At 31.0% G+C, this 13,933-nt stretch overlaps 1 protein-coding gene across 2 annotated transcripts in view; it reads left to right on the top strand.

The window, feature by feature from the left end:
* Positions 1–5,273: 5,273 nt before the first annotated feature.
* Positions 5,274–13,933, top strand: part of LOC145260479 (rho guanine nucleotide exchange factor 38-like) — a 144,755-nt gene continuing 136,095 nt past the window's right edge. Inside the window, exons 1-2 of one of the 2 annotated variants that reach the window (XM_080118586.1) lie at positions 5,295–5,423; positions 6,916–7,015. The gene's annotated coding sequence lies outside the window, so the exon portion shown is untranslated. Of the gene's footprint in view, positions 5,424–6,915; positions 7,016–13,933 lie in introns of both variants that reach the window. The other variant, XM_080118585.1, reaches the window with a different exon arrangement.

Raw genomic sequence — 13,933 nt, 5'->3', positions numbered from 1 at the left:
TCTTATTCTCTCTTTAACACGGTAAGTATGGAAAAAGGTGTTATAAATAAAAAAAACTATACAAAATACTATTAAAAACCCGCCGAATATATGTCAACCTATGTCATGGTAACATATATTGAGCGAGTTTTTAACAGTATTTTATCCGGTTTTTTATTTATAACATCTTTTCCCACACTTACCGTGTTAAAGAGAGAATAAGACGCCATCTTGAATGTTCCAATACATCGGTAAACACTGTATGGTTTTTGAGCTGAATAAACATGTTACATTGAATAAAAACACACAAAATATATCCAGTTTGGTAGAAAAGTAACTTATCTTGCCTTTGATAACATTTATTTGTTATATATTTGTTTTTTGACAACTTTTTCGAATCTATGTGTACAGTAATACAAACCCGGTAATTGTATTGGAGTCTGGATAAATTTTGGAATCGTCCCATCACTAATATATATAAATTGATATGAATATGAAAATAGAAATAAATGAAACATTGACAGAATTAAAAGTTCACCAGTTAGAAAGTCTTAACTAAAAACATAAGGAAAAACGAAATTCTATAACAAAACATTTTTATGCACAATATAAGTATATAAAAATATGCACAATATATATAAGTATATAAAAATATGCACAATATATATAAGTATATAAAAATATACACAATATATATAAGTATATAAAAATATACACAGTATATATAAGTATATAAAAATATACACAATATATATAAGTATATAAAAATATACACAATATATATTAGTATATAAAAAATACACAATATATATAAGTATATAAAAGTCACTTTCAGTCATTCATGCAAACACGTGTTTGATGAAAAAAAGTTTAGTTAGTAGTCACAAGTCGAAATGTTCGTAGTGTGAATATATGTGCACAGGGTGGAAGAATAAAATTGTTGCCCTAAAGAAAATAACACTACAGCTTTATTTTAAAACTTTTATTGAAAAAATCAATTCAAGTAACTTGATTATGTAGTAGAGCTGACATATATTCAATGTATCCACCTTCAGCCTCAATCATCGCCCCGATATAAGTCTGGTATTGGAAGCATGCCTTTTCCACAAATGCCAGCAGAAGCTCAGGGAATACACAGTGGATGATGGTTATCAGGCTGGGTTTGGTATTGCGGGACGTCATGTTGGTGATGTTCTCAATGTATGACCAAACGAAGTAGTCCAGCGGGTTCAGGTCGGGAAAGAAGGGAGGGGCCAGTGAGAGAAGGGTACAACGTTGTAGCACTCCTTGTGAAGCCAATCCTGGGGTTCTTTGGACTTGTGGGCTAGCACAGAGTCCTGCTGCCACACCCAGGTTCTGTCAGTGGCCACTTGATTGCACCAGGAGACCAGCACACTGTTCAGCACATTTAGATACACTTTGGTGTTGACTTTTAAAATGACTTTGAAGATGTGAGGTGGCATGATGTGGCCCTCACTTGAAACCACACCAAAAACCATAACCGTGGGTCGTCCGATGCATTGAGCTGTGCCCTCAAGTGTTAAACCGACCGCATTTGCATTTTGAGGGTGCTAGCAATGGTCCTGTTGTTATAACTTGGATCAGTAGAGACCATGAGTTGTACAGAGGCACATCTCTGATCTTGCTCGTCGAACATTTTGTCACTTTCAGACATGATAGAAGACTCCTATCGTTCTTGGGATTTCTACACAACTGTTTAACTAGTAGATGATCTGCAGCAAAAAAAAAAAAAAGAAAAAGAAAACAGGTTTTCATCAAACGGAAATGGAATCATCATCGTCTTTTCTAGGGGGACAATTCTATCGTTCTACCCTGTATATAAGTAATATATGCATATGAGTGTTTCGCAACATAGCATTGTGTATATGTATATGTGTTGTTTACCATGTTCTTGTTAGTTCATGCAAATGACTCTTGCTCGTGTGTAGGAATGTGTGTGCGTAATGAAAGAGGCTGGTATGGGATTCATTGGATCTCTTCCTGTGTGACTTGTCCCCCCCCCCCATCAGTCAAAAAGCTATGATGGAAGGTAAGGTGTTGAATATATCTTATTGAGAAACTTCAGTATTGCATGGCTTGAGAATTCTGGAAAAACTCAGTTTGTTGACTAAGTTGTATAAGATTTTCTAAGTTCGCATTGGCTTATTATTTTCACATGGACTTGTTATTTCTTGGGGTTTGAAACGATTTTCATTGATTGAAAGTACTCTGAGTTCACACATTCCTGTGAAAACTTCCTTGGGATTGAGAAAGAAAGCGAAGTCCAATGAAGCATTAGAACCATTTGCTTTTTAATATTCATTGGAATTGCATTGTGAGTTGCCACAATATCAGAGTGGGATATGGTTCTATTCTTCGAGGAATGACCTACTAGTGAAATGCCGCCTGGATCGATCACAGCAAAATTTTTTTTCCTTCTCTTTTGAAGATCTAGATTTTTCACTTTACACTAACGTCATGTTGAATGGTACTTTTCACTACAGCATGGTTAGACATGACTTCACTTTAACATACAAAAAGAAAAAAGAAAAATCAAACTCCTTCAATGGGACACTTACAAAAATAGCCGAGAATGGACTGGTCAGCATTCTTTAGAAGAGGTATCTCAGCCGATCGGCAATAACCCTTTGAATAAGGAGGTAATGCTTTGGAAAATGTCCTCCATCTAAAAACCAAGAAAAACAATACTTATTTACTGGCTTCACACAGCCGCAAGGCCGGAAAGTGGGGGAAAACTCTGGCTGATAAAAAAAATACCTGTGAACAGATGTCAGCATTCATCAATAGTAGTATCTCAAAAGATCAGCGATATTCCCCATCTTCTGAAAAAAATATAAAAAAATAAAAGAGGTAATACCTGAAAGCGTACACTTCCTAAGAAGACTGAGCTCAACCATACATCGCTCTGATAAAGGAGAATCTGGATGTGGAGGATCAGGTCAGTCCCGAGATCGTCCAAATAATTGTCGGCGATATTTATTTGCTTTCTTACTGCAAGAAGATGCAACACAAGGCTGGATGGCTGGGAATTGCAAAGTCAGCATATCAGAAGAAAGTAGGGAGGTGTACAGCATATCAGAAGAAAGTAGGGAGGTGTGCAAAAATATTCTGAGCACTTCAGTTTGCATTACTTGGTAGAGGCGCCAGTGGCGATTTACAATAAATCAACCTTTTCTCAAAAATAGAAAATAAATGATTCATTATTAAGAGAACAGACTGAAAAATATCTCGTGTAAAAATTATTTGTATGCTAAAAAGCCAAAAAATATTTCACCGTTTTAGATCCTTATAAGAATATATACAGTTAGAAAAAAAATAATTCAACATAATGATTGCTGTGTTATCCAGAAACAGGACTGTAAAAAAGAAATCTCATTTAAACAATATTTTATAACTACAATTAGTAATTAAATACATTTTTAACTAATATAAAACTTCACAGGATTTTCCCTGCAAAAATACTCTCTTTTAATTGCGCCTCTCCACATATAAAATAAATTTTTTTATCTTTTGGAAAATATAGTAATTTTTGTACCAGTTTATCTTTTGGAAAATATAGTAATTTTTTTTTACCAGTTTTATAAATCCCTCGACAATTTCTTTGCGAAATGAAACAGAAAATGATTAGTTTTCACAATAGTCAGTACTGTGGCCGTTGTACTTTATTATGTGACGTTGACAGATCACGTAACTTTAGTGAAACGGCCTTCTATTTACGCCGATCGTGATTATGCCCTATCCACTTATTCCGACAATAGATTTGATCAGAGTGAATCAAAAGAACAGGCGACTCGTGTCAGATATATATTTTTGGTGCTAATGCAGAAAGTGATCCGCGCTATTTTTTAAATCGTATTTCCACGTTTAATTAAAGTTTTATTATATGTTTTTTTTTATTCAATTGTAAGGTTAAAGTACAGAATAGGTTCAAAACACTCTCCCCTCCTACCCATGTTAAGAATAGCTTTTTAAATAATAACGTTATTATTTCAGCACGGATCACTCTCGGCATGAGTAGCATATTTTTTTCACTAGACTTAATTATTTTGGTACTTGTATAGTTTAATGAAGACATAAAAAAATAAAAATATCGAAAAAGGTTATATTCTACGTATCCGTTTTGAACTGAAGATCTCTGAAAAAAAAATTTCATTTAATTTGATCGAGTAGTTTAAAAAAAAAATTTTTTTACAGTGGGAAAACACGTTTTTATGAGAGCGCGTTGAAGGCAGACATTATGAAATCTTAAGAACACGCCACGGGGAGATAACTCAATGTAAAGCGCTGACACCCCCCTCCCCATCTTTATTACTAGATTTTCTTCCTAAAAATTTAACCTTTTGCTCGGTATCATAACAAATTGTTTTTTGTTGTAAAAAAAAAAAAAAAAAAAAAAACTACCTGATGAAATTACGTGAAATTTTTTTTCGTTGTAAAAAAAAAAAAAAAAAAAAACTACTTGACGAAATTAAGTGAAATTTTTTTCGGAGAATTTCGTTCCATAACGGATACGTACAATATAATCTTTTTTTTTTCGATATTTTCATTTTTTTAAATGTCTTGATTAAACTGTACAAGTACCATTATTTTTTTCATGAAATAAATAAAATGTTATTGTTTCAGTTTTTAATCTGTTTTAAAGTTGATGGGTACTTATGTTACTGTGTTGAAATAATAACGTTATTTAGAAAGCTATTCTTAACATAGGTGTTTTGTAACCATCTTGTACTTTCACAACAGTTTAATTAAAAAAAGGTATCGTAAAATGTGAAAATACTATTTTAAAAATAACACGGTAACATAAGTGCGAAAGCACCATAAAATTATATTACTTTATGAAATATTTATTGATTTCTTTCTTTCATTCTTAAAAAAAAAATAGAACAATATTTTTATCTGGTACTGTTTGCTGTGGACTTCGAGTCGCCAGTTCTTCTGGTTCACCGAATAATGACATGAACATATCCCTGGTAATATTCGTTGATTAAAAATTTACAAATTTTAACAAATTAGGCTGAAGATTCGCCCACCCTTAATAAATAAAAAAAAAATAAATGTACACCTATTGTTATGAAAACGCCCGACCACTCACGTAAATAAATGTTTGTCTGCTAAATTTTCCCACGTGGTCTGTTATGTTCTCTAAATAGAAAGTTTCTAAGTAACATGAAAACGACCAATGGGAAATCAGCTTTCAGATAGGCACTAATTTCGAACCAATCGTAGCCAACGTAACAAATAGAACTTTTGTATGTAGGTGCGTTTTTTTTTTTGTTTTTGTAATTTAGTAATGACGAAAACGTACTCTGAAACAGACAATCTTTCCCCAAACGTTGTCGAAACCGCCTCTCTATCTGGTTCTTCTCGACGGATATTTACGAAAGGAAAATAAAATACGCAACAAAAACTAATTATTGTCATCGGTAAGAGATACATTTTGTTTCTTATATATTATAAACGTCATTTCTTTGCATTTAAAGAATATATATAACGCGAAATAACTTATTTAAAAAAAAGAATAAAAGGCGAAAACCTGTCCTCTTTCAGTCGTTCGATTCGAATTGTTTTATTTTTTTTTCTTTCTTAAAGACTTTCAGGTATTTTGTTTTGTCGTTTTGACAAGGTGACATTTTTTTTTTGTGTGCTTTGATCTACAAGCTTTTGACATTTTTTTTTTTTTTTTGTGTGTGTGGCTTTTTAAAACTTTAATTCAGGCTAGAAATTAATTTCCGATTCCAAAAGTCGTTTTTGTGTAATGTTTATTAATGAAACTTAAACAAACAAAATCTCATGTCTGTATTTCTCGCTTATACGTAACTTTGATAAATGCGTATTTATTTTAATTCACTTTGTTTTTGTTGTTTGTTTTTTTTTAAATCTTTTTTAATGAAATAATGAAAAAATTAAACTGTAAACAAACATGACTATATTAATTTTATGTAAATGCTTATCCTGCTCGTGGAATTTTAGAAATCCATTAATATGGATAGCGTTGGGGGGAGGGGGGGCTTTGTTAACTATTCTGTACCTTCTCCGAAATTTAAGCTTAAAAAAGTTTGTCATTTTGTGTTATATATAATACAATGAGTGTGATAGCACAAAACAAACCTTATTTTTCTCTAATTCTCTCACCCGAAAAAAAACACCGGGTCAATACAGGTACTGGATATCTTGAAGTGGTTAACTCCGAAAGAGATTTCCATTTCTTAAAGACAAATTTGATTTTAGCAGTGACAAGTCGAGTTAGTCCACCGTGCAAATTAGTGTGCTCGCCTTATAATTTGAAACGCGTGCTATTTAAAATGCCAACATTGTTCAGAGCTAAGCGCTTCAAGATAAGTCAGTTCTCCCAACGCTGATAAAATATCAAATATCTACCGTGTTACTTCTTGGTTTTAATTGTATTTTTTTCTTTCTCACACATTCAAAGTGTTAATCGCTGGCGGCCATATGTATTGCATGTACCCGTTATGGAATTAAGTTCTCATAAAAAAAATTTCACTTAATTTGATCAATTTTTTTTTTGTACTCATGCAGAGAGTGATCCGTGTTGAAATAACGTTATTTAAAACGCCATTCTTAACATGGGGAGGGTGTTTTGTACCTATTCTGTACTTTAACCTTACAATTGAATAAAAAAAAAAACTTTAATTAAACGTGGGAATACGATTTAAAAAAAAAAATAGCGCGGATCAGTAAGTGCATTAACACTTTTTTCTTTTTTTCTTTCTCAATCATTTTAATGAGATCAATCGTCTCACGGCCATCTTGCCTATTTCGCGACCGAGGAGGGGGGGGCGCCAACAGTGATAACTACCGCTTTAAATTTGCCAAATTTGACAAGATTATTTTGAAACGTGAGGAGAAAAAATACCTAGATAAATATTTTAGTTTTTTTTGTCACTTTTTTTACAGTTTCTCTGTGGTTTGTACAGGTACAGTACAGTACAGTGGTACACATAGATTCGAAAAAGTTGTCCAAAAACAAATATATAACAAATAAATGTTATCAAAGGTAAGATAAGTTACTTTTCTACCAAACTGAATATGTTTTTTGTGTTTTTATTCAATGTAACATGTTTATTCAGCTCGAAAAACATACAATGTTTACCGATGTATTGAAAAATTTAAAATGGCGCCCGGCCGCCCGACTCTCTCTTTAACACGGTTAGTTTGGGAAAAGATTTTATGAATAAAAAACTAGACAAAATACTATTAAAAACCCGCCGATTATGTCACGGTAACATAGATTGAGCGAGTTTCTAACAGTACAGAAAAGTTACAAAACACCCTCTCCCCTAATGGCTTTCTGTTATTTCAACACGGATCAATAAGTGCACTGCACTCTGCAGTAACTGCACTCACTAGTGCACTGCAGACTGCACTAGTACCTCATTTTTTTTTTTTTTCAATATTTTCATTTTTGAATGTCTTCATTAAACTAATATAATACTATACACACACAATTTAAAAACATTTTAAATTATATGCACAGGAAGTAAAGTTTTTGACACAGTAAACTAGTTTTTACGGGCAAACTTTTAAAAAAATTGCTTTAATTTATGGTAAGAAAATGACCGCGACTGGTAAACATCTTTGGTATTTGTGAATTTAACATTCTTAGGAAATTATGGGTTTGTATTGTACACATAGATTCGAAAAAGTTGTCAAAGAAATATATAACAAATAAATGTTATCAAAGGCAAGATAAGTTACTTTTCTGCCAAACTGGATATATTTTTTGTGTTTTTATTCAATGTAACATGTTTATTCAGCTCGAAAAACAGTGTTTACCGATGTATTGGAAAATTCAAGATGGCGTCTGATTCTCTCTTTAACACGGTAAGTTTGGGAAAAGGTGTTATAAATAAAAACCCAGATAAAATACTGTTAAAAACTCGCTCAATATGTTACCGTGACATAGGTTGACATATATTCGGCGGGTTTTTAATAGTATTTTGTATAGTTTTTTATTTATAACACCTTTTTCCAAACTTACCGTGTTAAAGAGAGAATCAGACGCCATCTTGAATTTTCCAATACATCGGTAAACACTGTATGTTTTTCGAGCTGAATAAATGTTACATTGAATAAAAACACGAAAAATATATCCAGTTTGGTAGAAAAGTAACTTATCTTGCCTTTGATAACATTTATTTGTTATATATTTGTTTTTTGACAACTTTTTCGAATCTGTGTACAGTAATACAAACCCGAAATTATTTTTATTTTAGGAGAGTTCCGTCCGCGGCAGCAGAAGCGTTTACGAAGCTCCTCCTCCCCATGTTAGGAATGGTTTTCGGTATTTATGCAGATTACGGACCGTCCTATTTTTTAAAATATAATTTTTACGATATCTTATTGAATTGTTAGGTAAAAGTACAAAATAGTTTGAATTTTTTACTTTTTTTTTTTTTTTCTCCGTTTGTTTGCTTCTTTGCTAAATTCTCAGCCTCTCATGTTCAGCAGTCAGCACATCCCGTAATCTGCGTGAGTACCTACCTGGCGGAGCCGATGCGTATTTCGCTAGAGGGGTAGCAAGCACCCCTCAGGGTAGCAGTATCAGAATTTTTGTAGGAATTTTTGACACCCCTAACACGAAACTGCGAATACAATATAAAAATCTCGTAATTTCTCTGTTAAAAGTGGGTTATTTATTTTCTTTATGGATTATACTTCCAAAATAAACTATTACAGTTGTTTTAAAAGTAATAAAAATATTTTTATTTTTTTTTTAAAACAGTAATGAATTTTCCGAACTCAATATTTTTAAATTTTTAAACTCAATATTTTTAAATTTTTAAATTTTAAAAATCTATCAAAATTTTTCTATTGATTCTATTTTTACGATATTTTCAGGGTCAATGTGAAATTTTATGTTCTTTCCAATAAACCGAATATAATATTTTAGACAAACGTTTTTTTTAAATTCACGCCCCCCCCCCATTTTCACGCCCCCCCATTTTCACGCCCCCCCCATTTTGAAATGTCTATTAAAAAGTAAATAATTAATTTATGTTTAATAGGTTTATATATCACAAATTGAAGAGAAAAGGTCAATAAATAATATATTCAAATTTAAAACAAAAAAAAAAAATCAGTTTTTTAGAAATTTACCTGTAAAGTCCGAAGTTTAAAACCTTATTTTATAAGAACACATTTTTTCTTTTTGTCTTTTTTTTTTTTTTTTAATGAAACCTTGGTCCTTGCTCCTTTAATTGAAAAAAAAATTAGGGCTTGAATTACATTTTTCGAGGAGTTATAAGCTTAGAAAGATAGGGGGTCGAATAATTTACGCCTCTCATTTTGAAATGTCTATTAAAAAGTAAATAATTAATTTATGTTTAATAGGTTTATATATCACAAATTGAAGAGAAAAGGTCAATAAATAATATATTCAAATTTAAAACAAAAAAAAAAAATCAGTTTTTTAGAAATTTACCTGTAAAGTCCGAAGTTTAAAACCTTTTTTAAAAAAAAAAAACACATTGTTTTGTTTTGTTTTTTTTTAAATAAAACCTTGGTCCTTACTCCTTTAATTGAAAAAAAAAATTAGGGCTTGAATTACATTTTTCGAGGAGTTATAAGCTTGGAAAGATGGGGTGGAATTATTCACTATTTTCACGAAATTTCTGACACTGCTAGCACCCCTCTAGCGAAATACGCATCGGCTCCGATGTTGTACGCAGTTTGACTTAAGGAGCAGAGCAATTATTTTTTACAAGTAAAGAACTTTTACGTGTGTGGCCTGGTTTTTGTTTATTTTGGCTTGAACTTTGCGCTTTACAAATTATTTTATGATTTTTAAAAAATTTTTTTCTTTTGGATGGATATTATTTTTTGGCTGGAGATTATAGTTAGGGACTGCCAAAAGTCACCACAGAATTACCCCACCCCCACCCTATATGTAACACGATGTAACTTTATTATAAATTAATATTATCAGTATAACTTTTGTACCATTTAAAAGAAGGGCAAAATAAACCAGTAATAATTAAAAAAAATTTTTGTCATCGAACGAAAATAACGAAATTTCGAGACGAAAATCGTGTTTACATCATTGGCGTTTGTCCCCATGTAGTAGACATTCCGAACGTGAAAGCATACCCGTGTTTAATAAATCTAGCAAAAATCAACTGATGGTCAGATTTTCGTGAAATTTTCGATACTTATCCATTTTAGAATAAAATTACATATAAAATGCAGTTTTCGTAAAATATACGAGGGGAGGGGAAATATTTTTTAGTGTGTATCCTCCCCCCATATTTATTTTTTCGAAATTCGAACAAAATATATTTAAATCTATCGAAATTTCTATTTATTATGAAATATAAGAGTTCAAATAAGTAAAAAAAAAAAAAAAAAAAAAAAAAAAAAAAATGGCCACCAGCAATAATATAAATGACATTGCTTAATATCCGGAAAACTATTTATTTGTGGAAAATTTACATGTGATATTCGTTTTCAGCTTACCCGAAAACCTATTTGTCATTTTAAAGAAAAATGTTAAGATAGAAACCAGGTAAAAATTTACTTAGAAATTAGTCAAATACTATTTTAGTTTTAACTAATTTTTTATGTATTTGTTTAAAAAATATTGGTGCATGTCCAGAATTTAACCCTTTTTTAGTAAAAAAAAAAATACAGTAAAAATTTGGAACGAAAATGTCATTCTAAATTGGAATCATAATTTTTTTTTTTTTTTTTTTAAATTGTTAAAATCTGGATAAGCACAACAATATTTAATAGAAGTTATAAGCTTTTGAAGTTGCCATAAATATCGATTCTGAGCCAAGTAACCATTTTTGTTTAGCCATTTGTTTACAGTGTAAGGTTTATAACGTAAGCACACGTTACACCCTTTGATCGAACAAGATATATACTTTGCCCAGCATCTATATTTTGTAAATATTATTTACAGTATCTTTTAAAACTTTACAATCCAGAGATTCGAAAAAGTGGTCGAAAAACAGATATATAGCAAATAAGTTATTAAAGATAAATTACTTTTCTACCTAGCTGGATAAGTTTTAGTGTTTTTATTTAATGTAAAATGTTTATTTGGTTTGAAAAACAAGTAGTGTCGAGCGTTAAATGAGCACAAGAAAAATGGCCGCATGGTATTCCATGTTATTGAAATCTCAACAATGACTTAAAAATATACAAAATAAGTCTCCGTAGACATTAAAAATATTTAATTAATACACAAGTCATTTTGAATAAAAGGTTAATTTTTTTTCCCCCTCCCAAACTCGAGAAATGCACGATTAAAATGTATAAACAGTGCATGAAAAATATTCAAGATGGCTGCTACCCTCAATTTCTTAGAGCAAGTAGCAGCCTTGACTTTGATTATAAACCAAGATCAAGTGAAGCGGAATGAACTGAGGCAAACCTGACAAGTCGGAAAATAATTGTTAGATATTGGCCGGGCAATGCTGAAATATGTGCTGGTCGATAATTATGGTTGTTAAATTTATAAAAATAAAATGTTATCGTAATGAAATAAATATTTGCAGATAAAATTATTTATGCTAAAATGTTTTAATAGAAAAGAATGTTAGAACATAAACAATAATTTAAAAGTAGGTTTGACTTCTACAGTCTGATCTAGTTTTACGTAAATGCCACTTAAGATGACGTGGACTTTAGGAGAGAGCTTAAAAGACACTTAACATTTTTAGTTAAGAGTCAGAGGGAGAAAGAGACGATCTTCAGATCGTGATGGCTCCGAGCAGAGGGGATCAGAAATGACGATAGTTTAGGACCAGCGTTGCGGCTTTCCAATAGGGGCAAACATCTGGAACAAATCTGCTGTAAATAACACCATGACTTGGAGTTGTAGGAGTCTTCATTTACATCTTTTTCTGAGGATCTGTCAAATAAAGACCAAAGATGGACCAGGTATGTTTCTCCATTGACCGATGTAAATTCCCAGAGACTATTACGTCGCTTTTTGTTGGAAATGTCCGTTGTTAAACTATATCTGTTAATATATCAACACTGTCGTGTTATACACCACGAACAATCGAAAAACTAGATTAGACGATCACAACATTAGACGAACACACGTATATACACACACGTCATATATTAGAACTTAAATGCCTACTAAACACTGTCCTCGAGTGTCTAAGGTCTATCTGTACAGGGGTTTGTCAACAACCTTGCATGAGGATACTTTTTCCATAGAAGTAAACCCTGACCAAATATTCAAAATCACATAGTATTCACTGCCCAAATAAGATGTCCTCACTATGGCTAACCCACATTAGCTTTTACGAGGAATGGTGCACCTTCTCCAAGTGATGTTACCTCAAGTAATAGCACGAAGCTGGATACTCCACCAGATTAGATAAATTCTTGTCCTGGAATCCAGTAAGAAAGAGACCAAAATAAAAGATATAATACAATATATGAAAATGGTTAATTGGGAAGAGGAAAATTATGTTCTCAATTTCTTTACTAACTCGGTGTTTGAGAAATAAAGAACTTAAATGGAACATTCGAATATCGATGTATCTCCTGTAGAGTTCAAGTGTTAGCCCCAGGTTGTGGGTCCCTTGATTTCTGAGAACTTCGACTGAAGTAAAAAAAAAAAAAAAAAAAAAAAAAAAAAAAAACTAGTTACAATCTGACCACGAGAAGATACACGTATACATCGTTTATACACCACTTCATGTTATACAGAACCCCACAATATGACAGGATGAAACAAATGTTATTGATTTTTCTATAAGTAAAAAGAAATTAAAAGGAAAGTAATTAGACAACTTTAATTTTTACTTATGTAGAATAAATGCCTTTTAAAAAAACACACGAAAAATAATTCAAACTTTTAAACAATTTTTTTATTTTAAATTATTTTTTATAATTTAGACTGATAAATAATTTAAACAACTTTATTTTTAATTTTTTAATTTAAATAACATGCTTTTTTATGCATTTATTTTAAATTAAAGTTTAAATTTGTCATTTTAAATTATTAAAAAAAATTAATCATTTAAAAGTGGTTTAAATTTTTTTATCTTTTTTTCTTGCATTTATTCTACATAAGTAAAAATAAATTATCAAATTATTTTTCTTTTAATTTTTTTTTTTTCTTATAGAAATATTGACAGTTGTTTCTATTGTCATTTTCCGACTTGCCAGTTTTGCATCGATTCGTTCCGTTTCACTCGATCTTAGTTTTTGATCGCAAGGTCAAGACTGCTACTTGCTCTATGAAATTGTGGGTAGCAGCCATCTTGAATATTTTTATGCAATGTTTACACATTCTAATCGTGCATTTCTCGAGTTTTGATGGGTAAAATAAACTTTACATGAAATGACTCCTCATATAATAATGTTTAAGATAAGAAATATTTTAAATACCTGCACACTTATTTTCTCGTATCACCCACAAACACTATTTAATGACATTGCCAATAAATGTCCCCGTGATATTTATTGGGTGGTTTTCTAACAGTAGCTATGTGCAAAATGAATGCCGATGCTCAAAATGTATAACTTACTTAAAAATTCACCGAAAATCAGGAAATTAACCAATTTTAATGAAAATTTTTAGCATTTATAACATAATGATCACTGAAAATAATGAACAGTTTTTTACTTGAATTGTTGAAATGTATTTTGTTTTAACAAAAAATACCTTTACATTTTTTTTCCACTACTGAAAACTATAAGTAGTAAAAAAAAAAAAAATGCATGAATTTATTTTATTTTTATAAAAATAAATCGTAAATTTTATAAAAATAAATCGTAAATTGTAATAATTGAAAAAATAATTTTTTGCAAGAACATTACGAAAAAAGCTCCTAAAGTCTGTATTAATGAATTTGATATAACTAGAAGAAAACTTAATTTCTCGAACTTTCGAACTTGAAAAATGTAATTCAAACCCTAATTTTCTTTTTCAATTAAAGGAATAAAG

The sequence above is a fragment of the Euprymna scolopes genome, chromosome 36, assembly GCF_053919585.1.
Source record: "Euprymna scolopes isolate OS-2025 chromosome 36, ASM5391958v1, whole genome shotgun sequence".
In the NCBI taxonomy this organism is placed as follows: Eukaryota; Metazoa; Mollusca; class Cephalopoda; order Sepiida; family Sepiolidae; genus Euprymna; species Euprymna scolopes.
Note: the sequence above shows the minus strand (reverse complement) of the source record. Positions and strands in the feature narration are given on the sequence as shown.